This window comes from Agelaius phoeniceus, chromosome Z (genome assembly GCF_051311805.1).
Source record: "Agelaius phoeniceus isolate bAgePho1 chromosome Z, bAgePho1.hap1, whole genome shotgun sequence".
Classification (NCBI taxonomy): domain Eukaryota; kingdom Metazoa; phylum Chordata; class Aves; order Passeriformes; family Icteridae; genus Agelaius; species Agelaius phoeniceus.
The window spans coordinates 21,003,263-21,016,039 of NC_135303.1; the positions used below are offsets into that span (position 1 = coordinate 21,003,263).

The 12,777-nt window shown below is 43.0% G+C and overlaps 1 long non-coding RNA gene across 2 annotated transcripts in view; it reads right to left on the reverse strand.

Moving 5' to 3' along the window:
* Positions 1–12,777, reverse strand: part of LOC143692211 (uncharacterized) — a 112,836-nt gene that overhangs the window by 19,736 nt on the left and 80,323 nt on the right. The gene's annotated exons all lie outside the window — the stretch shown is intronic.

The following is a 12,777-nucleotide window of genomic DNA, read 5'->3' on the forward strand; positions in this document are numbered from 1 at the left end:
ACCCTGACAAAGTCAAGTCACAACAGGGCAAATGTTGTGTAACCTGGCAAAGCTAGGGCCTTCCCAATACACCACTTCAACAATTACAATTAATGCCAAGGACAACTGAGAGACAGTGGATTCTCTCACCAACAGGCTCAGAAATTATGGGAGTATGATCAATGGCCCGATATAGGTTCATGTCTCTGCTGTGGTTAAAGGACCTCAAAGCAAAGATGAGGGAGATGCGGGAGGAGATGAGGGAGATCAGTGCTGCACCAGGGCAAGTTACAGGCCCCAAAGTCAGAGCCCAACATTCCCCAGCTAGAGACACAGGGTACACCTCACAAGCTGACCTGTGGTTCTATCTGCGCAACCACGGGGAAGACATGAGAAGGTGGGATGGGAAACCACTTCTGTCCTGCAGCACAAGTGTGTCAACTCAAGGAGGGAAACAGTAACCAAGAGAGTTCCACTAAAGTGAAGGTAGCCTCCGCCTCCCATGACTGAGCTGCCAGGTATTACAGAAGGGAGGATGATCTCTTGGATCCCCTTGAAGGAACCTCTTGAATGAATGTTGGAAGTCAAGGTGAGCCTGACTGGGAAGGAGTGGCAGAAACATCCTATTGTGACCGGCCCAGAGGCCCCATGTATTCTGGGCATAGGCTTCCTCTGGAATGGCTATTACAAAGACCCAAAGGGACTTAGGTGGGCTTTTGGAATAGCTGCTGTAGAGGCAGCATTTAGCAGTTGAACACCTTGCCTGGACAATCAGAAAACCCATCTTCAGTAGGACTCCTGAAGATGGAGGAGCAACGAGCACCAATTGCCACCTGAATAGTGCATCACTGGCAGTACTGGACGAATTGAGATGTGGTCATCCCCATGCACAAAACGATCTGTGAGCTGGAGAGCCACAGATGGGGTGGTCAGCAAAACCCACTCACCCTTCAACAGTGGCATTTGGCCTGTGCACAAGTCTGACAGAATGGAGACTGACTGTGGAATATCATGCCTTGAATGAAGTGACTCCACGGCTGAGTGCTGCTGTGCTGAACATTCTGGAACTCCAGTACAAACTGGAGTCCAAGGCAGTAAAGTGGTACGCCACTATTGACATTGGTAAAGCATTTTTCTCCATTCCTCTGGCAGCAGAATGCAGGCCTTAGTTTGCTTTCACCTGGAGCGGCATGCAGTACACCTGGAACTGACTGCCCCAGGGGTGGGAACACAATCCCACCATCTGCTATGGACTGATCCAGGCTGCACTGGAAAAGGGTGAGGCTTCAGAATATCTGTATTACATCATTGTGTGGGGGAATGCCATAGATGTTGTTGTTTTTTTACCTTGCTATACATACTAGTAAAGAACTGTTACTCCTATCCTCATATCTTTGCCTAAGAGCCCCTTAATTTCAAAATTATAATAATTCGGAGGGAGAGGGTTTACATTCTCCATTGCAAGAGAGGCTCCTGCCTTCCATAGGAGACATCTGTCTTTCAAACCAAGACACTGGTGTAAGTTTACCAGGATTTCTGTTGAAAGGATGTCTTTTCAAAGATTCTTTGTTCAGAAATAATACTGGATTTGTAGTGTGTCTTGGACACGATATATTATAGCACTTTTGTAGACCATAGTGTTCTTAGTTATATATTGAAAGCTAGATTTCTTTTTGATACTTTGACAGTGATACTACATTTTTATATTATTCCTAGTATTTCACAGATTTTTTTTCCTGGAGCTGCCTAAATGCAAGCAACTCAAATCACTGGATCAGAGCAAAATTTTTCGAGCTAAAAAGCTAAGATACTCAGGCATGAATTCAAGATTTATTTTTCAATTCCAAAGCAGAAAATGCACACAAAATGAGCATAAAAACTGCAGGAAATGTTTCACTTTCATAACCCTTTGTTAGATCCCTTCACAATTTAGATTGCTGCATGTCTTGCCTCCATGAACCAGCACTTAACAAATTCAAACAAGTTTTGCTTGTGATCCTTAAAAGCTTTCTACTGTGTTTTCTACAGGCTTTTTTTGTCTCCCTCCCTATCATGCTTTTCTGCATATTTCAGGTTCAGACCTGGTTCACTGGGGCAAATGGAAGAGTTCAGTCACATGGAAGCTGTTGCACAGTAGTTCCCTTATTTCCCTCACTGTTTGAGCTAGGCTGGCTTAAAAAGGAGCACACCTTAGCTTTTCAGAAAAAGATAATTGAAGTTCACCTGGTTTTTTTTTAATATAACTGGACCCACCCCAACTTTTCATTTTAGACCATCTTAAAAAGGCACTTACACTGTAATTTCTACATCAGAAGATGAAAGCAGTAGTTTTCACTCATGTCACTCATTCCTATTTTTGTGCTGTTTTCCAGGAGAGTATGCTGTATTTCATTATCAGTGATACCAGTTAATAGAAAGGATTCCTTTATTGTAGGTCAATTAACATGCTGTCAATTTTAACTAAGCAAAAAAAAAAGTTACACAACAGTGAGAAAATAGGTTTTCAGGGATCTCCCGAAATTAAATTCTTCCTTGAAGCAAAGCTATCTTCATCCATGTCACTGGTGAATTTTTGTTGCACAGAGAGCCTGTACAACATCCTGAACACTTACATACTCCTTATTTTCTTCAGTAATATGTTTATTTATATTTTGTATTTGACATGACCTAAGTTTCTTTAATCATTTTTCCAGGTGAGATTCCTTGTGATGTTTCATGGCCAGATCACTGAAGCCTTATGAGTCAAGGACTGCTCTGCTCCAACTTTACCTCTGAAGGAATACTGTCATCCTCAGCAGGCTGGATAAATACAACAATTTTTTTCACCTACTTTTTACTTCAGGTTTCACAATTTCTTCTTCCCTTCTCAAAGAGAAGATGCCCAACAGCCCACGACCTTCTGTTCTTTCTCCTCTTCCTTGTGTGAAGAAACCTTAATTCCCAGTCCATTCCTGAACTAGATCTATGAATTTTGACAGAGGTACTTTCTCTCCTCAGCACCTGTCAGAATAGACTGATGCAAGAAAGCTGAGACTCATACAGAAAACGTGAGGTACATGTGCATCTGTGTTCTGGTAGGATGCTGAAAGTAGGAGGTCATATTCTTATTAATTGCATTTATAGCAAAATGATCATTACTGAGCAAAATTATTATTAAATAGTCATGTTCCACAAGTCTGTCCACAGTGATTTTGTGTTTATCAGGGCTTGACACTGGCTAGAAGACAGGGACCCATGAAAAACCAGTCACTCATTCTCCTCTGCTATAGCTGAGCAGAGAAGGGGGAAAGAAAAACCAAAAGGCTTAAAAGGCTTATGGTGTGAGATAAGGATTAGGAGAAAACACTCTAAGGGCAAAACAGGCTCAAAACTTAAAAGGTATGAAGCAAAATTTATTAAAAGAATTAAAAGAGGATAATGAGAACTAATGAGAACTAAAATAAACCTTTAGAATACCTCCTCCTCCTCCCCCGCCCCCCCCCCCCCCCCCCCCCCAGCCCTTCTTTCTTTCCCACTGGCAGTCCAGGGAGACAAAGCATGGGGGTTTTACTCAGTTTGTCACTTCTAAAAATCTTCAGTTCGCTTAGGAAGAGGAGTCTCTTCTGTTATATTGTGGAGAGACATGGGAGACAGTTCTTTGTGAACTTCTCCAACGTGGTTCTAATTTTCAGGAGTAGCAGTCCTGCCTAACCTGCTATAACGTTAAGTCACTCCTATTGTATTGTATTTTTGTATGTTTCAGTTGTAATGGTTTTTACTTTGGTTTGTTCCACTTTCCCCCGTTATAATGGTTCTGCCCCTGTTGCATCCACCCTCTTTAGTGTCAATCACCCTGCCTCCTCCCCCTGTTCCCTATAAACTGTGTGTCACTCCTTCAACCCCTCCCCAATGTCCTGTCTGTCACTTGACAGCCCATCCCCTCCCTCTAGAAACTTCTACCAAGGGCATCAAGTGATAGGTTCTAGCACTGGGGCCCCTCCCCCAGATTACCCCCATTGGTTTCCCTAAATGCCTGTTCCCCTGCTCCCCACACCCTCCTGTAACCCCACTAGCAGATGGGTGAGTCCCTCCCCTGTTCACTCCCCCCTTTATAATATCGTGCACAGCCCAGTCCAGCATCTATTGTTGACTGGACCCCTTGGGTTGTGCATTGATTTGGTGCTCTTCCTCAATAAACCCAGACTGAACCCTCAACAGAAGTCTACTCCTTCTACCTTTCGTTGCACAGAGCCTCGCCTGTGCAAGGCGAAAACCTTAGTCGCCCTCCTGAGGAACGGGAGAGTGTCCCCTGCTGCTTGCTGTGTCGGAGCAAGCCAGGGTGACTCCAAGGGGACACTCAGAGGGGCGCAGTGACACACTCTTATGGGCAAAATAGTCTTTTTGAACTACGTGGTATGGGTCAGTTCATGGGGTGTAGCTTTTTAAGGATGAATTGTTCTGGTTTGGAAGCAAGGGTTCTCTTTCTGTTCTCTCTCTCTGAGTTTTCCACTAGATTACAGCTTTTCAGCATCCATGTGCTTCAGCATGAACAGCTTTCCTCAAGGGCTGTGAGTGCACCTCTGCATCCCCACATGTACTTCACAAATCACAGGGAAACGTTTTGTTATAGTCTTTACCATGACTTGTAGAAGAATCCCAGCTCTGATGCCTGGAGCACCTCCTGCTCATCTGTCCTTTCGCTGACCTTGGTGTCCCCATGTTGCTCTCATGTGTCTTCACCTTTTCCTTTTCTCTGACATAGGAAAGAATTGGGGTCTGTAGGTTTGGTTGTTATCAAGTTCTGTGAGTTGAAAGATTCTTACAGGATTGATCCAAGCTCTGCATTGGGGAATTGCTTGTCATGACTTTTGCTACTGGCCACGTGGTCTTCGCCAGCACAGCACAGGTGGCACCAGCTGCCGCAGTGCCAGCTCCGTTCAGCGCCTCTCTTCATGCGGGGCACTGAAAGGAGCAGCTGCTGCTGCTGCCTCTGTCCTTATGCCCTCAGCATGGTTAGTTAAAACAGCCAAGCAAGCACAGTTTGCTGTGGACTGTGCTGAGATAGCCCTGGCCACATGGGCTCTCCCAGCGCTGGCTCCAGCTGCATGGTCCAGGCTGTGTGGCAGCTTGCGGCACCAGGATGGCCCCTGTTGGCATGGCCCCTGTGGCCACATTGGGAAGGGCCCTAGTGGCCGCCTCACCACCCCTTGGAGGAGAAGAAAGAAGAATTGCATGGGATTTTTTTCTTTCTTAAGTATGTCATCACAGGGGTCTTACCAAGTACTTTAATTGGGTTAGCAGCATGGTTATTTTCAGAGCCAGCCTGTGACTGACTTTGCCAGGCACGGAGGAAGCTTCTAGCAGCTTCCCACAGAAAAAATTACTTCCACAGTTGGTTTCTTCCCTCACAAAAAAACCAAGTCATGCAAAACCACAACCAGTGTGCTACACCACCATTTGCTGTTTCTTATTGTAGGAGTGGTTGGTTAGGGAGGAATCATGACCAGACAGATAAGGCAAGGTAAAATACTTAGGTATTTCCTTGATCTTTACCCAATGCAGGGGTTCCCACTGGATAGGCAGAGGTCATTGAGATCATCTTCAGGCTGATCTAAGTCATACCAAACCTATTACAGTCCCCAGACAGTTTGTAGCTGGGGCTGTGCTAGGCTGCCTTATATTTTATTCTAAATTTGCAATTGCTGCAGTTGTGGAGATCATACCCAATTGTTTGGTTTGAAGAAAAGCTGAAATAGGAAGTGCCATTCAAAGTGTGACTTTGAAGGAATCACTATGCAAATGGTAAAATGGCATTACTTAATGAATTAGGAAAAAGGATTGGAGACCTAAAGTCTACTCCAGGACAGGGAGAGACAGACCATTAGCATTTGGATGTCTTCCTCTTCAATTATTCATGAGTAAATAGAGGAATTAATCCCAGAGAGTTGAGGTGGTTAGATGTTGAAGTGCGCTGTACCACAGTAAGAGTCCTGGCCTGGAGAGGAGCACAGGAGGATATTATAAACAGCTGAGACAGTCCTCCAGAAACTCCATTCATCTTGTCCATTGACTGCTGCCCAGCCTCTACTCCAATGAGAGCCTATCATGGGCCTGAAAATGGCAACAGGATAAGAGCAAAGGTTTTAGTAGAGCAAAGATTTTAGAAAACAAGATGAGAACACAGCAGGGAAGAACATGTCTAGGCATGATGGAGAAGGAGGGAAGAACCCCCAGTGGCACAGGGGTTATACCTAGATGCTCTTTAAGGTCCCTTCAAATTCAAATTATTCTATGATTTCATAATTCTAAGAACTTGATGAATCCTCACATGGAGTCAACAACAGAAAGACATGAAGCTGCAGAAAAGGCAGAAAAGACTGTAAAATCAGCACTTGAAAAGGGAACAGAAGCACAGTAATACTAAAGAGGTAAAAAAATAATATTTGAAAAGACATGCAGAAGAGAGAAATCACTTGGCCTTCTTAATTCCATGGCAAAAAGAACATGAGACTTCAGAGAGAGAAGATAGCATTTCTGATCTCACAGAAGGCAAAAACTAATGATGAAATAACCAAGAGTTTACAGTATAAAAGACCCTAGAACTGTAGACAATAATCCAAATACATGCTACACTGTCAGAAGTAAACAGTAAAAGCATTGCAGAATTGAGAGACACTGTCAAATTGCAAGTCTTGGGAGGGGCACAATTGCCAGGTGGCAATCAACAGGGAAAAGAGATTTGGTGTGGAAAATCACAGAGAAGGATAAGTTCCAAGTGGAGGTGAGGTTGAGAGCACATCACTGGAGTAAGATGTGAGAACCAATGAACTATTTTAGGACAAATGATAATATAAGGAGTAGGAAATAAGAGGCATTAAAATGGAAGTGCTAGCTGACTTGATGATTATAAAACTAACAAAGGAGATATTGGAGGACCCAAAATTAAAGGGGGTGTGAGCAAATCAAATCAAAGAGGAGTTAGAATAAAAGATGTGTAGTGATGCCAGCCACAGTGGAATACAATCAAAACAATTAAAATTCAGTCTTTACAAAATTATATTTTCTGACTGCTTCTGCAATAAACGTTTTAATCCAAGTCACTCTTTTACATTAACTGAAGATCACAACATCTTATTCTTGTTTGACAGATAGACATCTAACATAGACAGGTTGTCAGAGCTACTTAGAAGGCAGAGAGGTTTGAGGTGAAAGTGGAGACTGGCTGGCTGAAGAACTGAGCACATTGGCCTGGAACTCTCATTTTTTAAAAAAACTGCCAAACAGTTTATCCTTGTTAAAAGGAGATAATTTAAAAATATATATGTTTTGTTTTGAAATGCTAAATGTATGCTAATTTTAACACAGTCTTTAAAACTATCCTTATTCTAGGATTTTTACCCTATGCTAAACTCAGATCTAGTATGAGATGCAGAGAATAATAGAGAAATCTAGGTTGGAAGAGGCCTTTAGAAATCACCTGATCCAACTTCTTAGTCTTTAAATTAGGTTATCCAGGGCCTTGTCAAACTAAGACATGAATATTTTCAACAAGGTGGACTCTACCACTTCCCTGAGCAAACCATTCCAATATTTCAGAGTGTTCTCTGTATGTTTTTCTTCTATCCAGGCAGCAGTTTGTACCCTTTCCCTCTTGTCCTGTTACCATGCATCACTGTGAAGCAAGAACAACTTTTACTCTATAAATACCTGTTAGATACAAGATTCTTGGATCTTCTTAACTTCATCATGCCCTGGCAGAGCAAACACAATTCCTTCAACCTTTCACCATATGCCAAGTTCCCCAGCACTATGATCATCTTGTTCCCCCCGAAACTGGATCTGCTCCAATTTTCCAGTGCCCCTCAAAACTTATAAAAATCCTTTTGAATGTGAAAGTGGGAACAGATTGTCTGCTGTGAGTTGATGAAGAAAGGATGCCTTTGTATTCTAATCCTAGTAATTCTTTTTGATATCTCTGGTAGCAATCTGCTTCTTCATTTTTACCATCAGCTGTAAAACCCCATAGCTTCTCCATGTCCTTTCTGAGTTTTTTCTCCTCTGATAGCACAGTACATTGAGGTTTCCTGGCACTGAAGTCCCCTCAGTGTTTATTTACATCATCATACCCCATTCTTTACTCAGCTTTGTTTCGCATGTTCAGCTAAGATGCAGCATGTGCTGAGTCTAATGAACAGCATGTTAGCTTTCTTATTTCCTAAGGGGTACAGAGTGCTTCTTTTCTTTGCAGAGAACTGTTTGCTTTAAGAGTTTGGAGAAATAAGTTCACACTTGGGAGAAGATTCCTTTCTCAAAAGGTTCTTCATTGGATAAATGTAAAAATGTCGGCAGTCCATGAGAGTTAGAAATTAAAAGGTTAAAGGTGAAAGTAAGAGAAGACAGGAATGGTGGAATTCTAGCAGAAAGCACCATCTGCGTTCATAGCAGCTAAGAGAAATTGTCAGCAAGAATCCAAAACTATAGTTCAAAAAATATGATATCACGGGATACTTGTGTCTATGATACTAGTCATAATCGATTGCTCTTACTGATGACCTAAAGAATATGCAGAAACCAGGGCAAAAATAAAAATAGAAAAAATGGAAGATGGGGGCGTGTTCTAGGTTAACCTTCAGCAAGACTTTCTTTTCTTTCATTATTTTCAGAGCTGAGATTTAGAAGGAAAAAACTGTGCACTGGGTACTTGAGTGGACTTTGAACGGAAGCAGGTTTTCTTTCCACCTTTTGGGCATCTTTGTTTAAGAGAAGCTGTTACAGCTGTCATTAAGCACAAAATGTAATGCCAATGTATTCACAGGGCTGTTTCCCAAGACAACTGAATGCATTTGTTCCCCATATTTGGCACAATTTTAATACAGATAGGAAATCTAGGTTTGTCCTGGTTCAGAGCAAATTTGGGAGAGAATCCCCAAAGGGGCTCCTCTAGGAAAGCAGATTCAATCGGTCCCTCCCCAGTTGCAGCTGAGCTCACTCAGTCTCTGATCAGTCCCTCTGGTGCTGGAAATGTCGCAGGCCAGGCCCGGCCTGGTGGGCCATAGATGCTAGCTGATGGTGCTCTTCTGGGTGTTCAGTCCAGAGCAGGTTTCAAGAGGTCCAAAGAAAAGGGGAAAAAGAAAAAAACCCACAGTCCAGGGAACTACTTTGCCTCAGCTAGCTAAACTAACTAAAAGCCAAAAGAGAGCTCTATCCCGCTGTCTTGTCCATCCGCAGACAACACAGTCCAGGAGCAGGATTGTGGAGGAGTGAGTGCAGTGTCTGAAAACAAACTGTGCCCTTCTTCTCTCCCCCCTTCACTCTCCGGAACAAGGCTTAAAGGTGCAAAACTTATTATTCAGCATAAACAGAACAAGATGACTGGGGATAAAAGCATCATATAGCCAGCCCAGGACAAGGTTCAATCAACACAAGGTTGTCAGCCTACAGAGGAAACAAGAAGTGATCTGGAACTGGATAATAAAACAGACTAAGATGGAAACGTAGAACTGTGTATATCTGGAATGAGAAAATGTAATTTAAGATATGAACAACTGAACAATACAGAGTTTCTTCTTCCTTATAAACGTGTGGTTTTACAGGGAGAGTTACACCACTTTAGTAAGCATACCAGGTCAGAGATCTTCAATGCACAGAGCGATGCTCTTATCTAATACTATGATCTTATAAGAAGTGACTAAAGGCTGCTGTGAAAGTAGGTAAGCCCATATGCTGCCACCAAACTCAAAAAATAGACAATGAAGCGGAAGGCAGCAGCTCCAAAGCCAAAGAGGGACTTACAGACCTCTGATGTCCTGGAACATAGAACAAGAGAGTTTTCAAGGAGTGTAGAAAAAGGCATTTAGAGTGACTGCCTAGAGAAAAAGAATGAGGGTATTTTTTTCTAGGTTCTAGGAAAAAAACATATCAAAAATAGAAGAATCATGTGAGACAGAACTTTTTTTTTGTGGATTGTTAGCTTTGTGATGAACTTACACTACATATCTGTATTAAAATTCTGCCAAAGCAGAAAAATTTTAAAAGGCTGAAGGTGGAGATGTGAAAGTAATATATTTAGTGTAAACAAGAGTAAAAAAGAAACAAAATTGGAATATATGGTAGGATAATTCATGCTATTAATGTATGGTATAAAAGTTTGTAAAAATCCAAACATATGTCTCTGATCACCTTGGCCCGAGAGCAGCTGTCTATTCAGATTACAACAAATTCCCGGACACAAGCTAAGATAATGATCGATGCTTTAATGTAAGAACAGAAGCTTCCAGGGCGATGATCACCGGTATCTTGAGTCGTTGGGAACCACCTAAGAGTGATTATCGCCTTGCCAATTGCATCAATCAAGAGCCAGCAGCGCCAAACTTACATATCTGAATACACTGCTTCCTTGGAGCCCACTAACGCTGACTGCACACCTGGAACCGACCTTTGTCCAGCTCTGCACATTGAAAAGAACAGCGATGAATGTGAAGAGTTACAAAAGAAATTTGGTCACCTTTGCCTCAGGCACAATAAACTGTATAAAACCTCACCACAGGAAGAGGCATTCGTGAATGGGGGAGACTCTGACACACTAGGGGTCAGGTCCAGGTTCACCCAGCACCGATCCCAGGCTCGATGTTGTCTCTTTGGCTGTGGAGGTGTTGGAGACCGAAATTTGGTCGTGCTGATAGATTAATAAATCCTTTTGAAATTTTTGATAATTTGACTCATGATTGATCATTTATAACAAAATGACCACTTTTTACCTCCCAAAACTGGGAAGCAGTAGATTCTGTCCTCTATTCCTGATGGTTAGTAACTTACAGAAGGTTTTCTGTTTAAGTCTTAACTTATCATCCAATGTAAATAAAGATGGCAAAATTAGACATACTGCAGTATTTTCCTAGATTTAACCTGCAATCCTGCAACTACTGTACTCATTCAGGTATATGTACTGGTGTATGAAGAGGGCTGTGCTGGTGAAACCATGGAAAGATTTGGTGCATATGAAAATATCTCAGGATTGTTGGTAGAAGAAGAATGAACGATCTTCACAGTGAGGGAAGATAGCTGAAGTGTCTGTTTTAGAAGCTCACTGTGTAGCAGAAGACAAAACATAGGGTACTCTGGATATACAAGCCTGACATTCTAAACTAGGCTTCTGCAAGATCTAAAAATATTTGACTGTGCGCTTGAGTAATATCCATCTAATATTTTTACCAAACTAGGTAACTGTCTCAGTTTGAAAGACTGTCTGTAAAGGAAGGCAGGAGCCTCCCTTGAAATGGAAAACATAAACCCCTTCCCTCCGAATTACTTTAATTTTGAAATTCAGGGGCTTTCAGGCAGACATGTGAGAATAGGAACAACAGTAATTTACTACTATGTATAAAAAGGTAAACAAACAACAACAATGGCAGTGACCACAAACAGAACCAGAAACCCAGTCCCAGCCTTCTCAGCTGCAGGCACTTTCCCCTTGGGGCAGTTCGGTCACAGCGGGCAGGGGCGCTGGTGGCTCCGGGTGGTCAGCGCAGGGGCGGTGATTCCCCCACGCCTGCAGGGGGCGCTGTGGTACGAGCTCATGGAGCACGCTGTAATGGCAGCTTGGCCCAGACAGGAAGGGACAATGGCGGCTTTGTCCTAGACAAGAAAGGGGTAGAAGAGAGACTTTGCTTCGCAAACCCCTTGGGTCAGTCGATCCTAGTGCCCCAGCAGGACCCTCAGAAGCAGCAAGCTGGAACAGCAAAAATCCCTGGGGACAGTAGCTGAGATATATCAAACTCCCCAGCTGTATCGGGAACCACTGGACGTCTTGGCAAGCAGGGTGCGGGGCTACAGTATAGTGAAAGCCTGGAGCAGTGGCAAAGAAGTGGTGGGGGCTGACCAGTGGCAACCCAGCTCCCAGCAGGGCAGGGAAAGGCTAGCTCTGGATCCCGGGATTTTCCCCTGATGCACCTGAGCAGATGATGATAAGTCCCTCTTTTAGTGAGGCAGACTGTTAATAAGGTTCCAGTACAAAAGCTGCTTTTATGAGCAGAGCTCCGCTCGTGGTAGAAGAAAGGCAGCAGGAGACGGAACCCTGCAGTGGTGACGAATTCTCCCCACAGCGACTGACTGCAGCCTCTCTCCCCTCTGAAAGCTGAGAGCCAAGGGACTGCACTCAACCTCATTTTCCCAGTCCAAATCTCGGGCCTGAGCTCTGACAGCTTCTTTTGTCTCTCTTAAGTATCCAGTATCTCATTATTGTCTCCTAGCAACATGTAGGAGGAAAATTCCTTAAGAGGGAAAAAAAATCAACAAAAGTACAACTCCTGAAACCCAGCAATAACATAATGTATGACCACAAATGATTAGGGACTTCTTGAGAAAGGAGTTTCCCCATCTAACCCTGCATTAACCTAAAGTTTGCCTCTCTGGAACTTCTACATACACAGCACCAAACAGTAAAACAAATGCTGTGAAACCGTAGCTGTGCTGGGATTCTGCTGTCCTCCAAGACATAGACTGGCATGCATTAACACGTTGACATGTTTAATGTGCTTGTGCTGACACATCCAGGGAAGTGTATGACATCTGTGATTTTAGCCCTCCTCACCAGTTATTTGCATACCATTGTCTGAGGCCATCAGGAGTGTGCATGAATTCTATGTATTTGCTGGAATATACAACACACATAAGGCTTCTCAGATGCACAATGGGGAGTTCACCAGCTACACATGATTTTACATTTTTTGTACCAATTTTAGAGTTTCAAATAAAACAAAATGGATTAAAGAGGACACTGGATCAATTTGTGACTACAACTGAGGAACCTGGGATCCATAA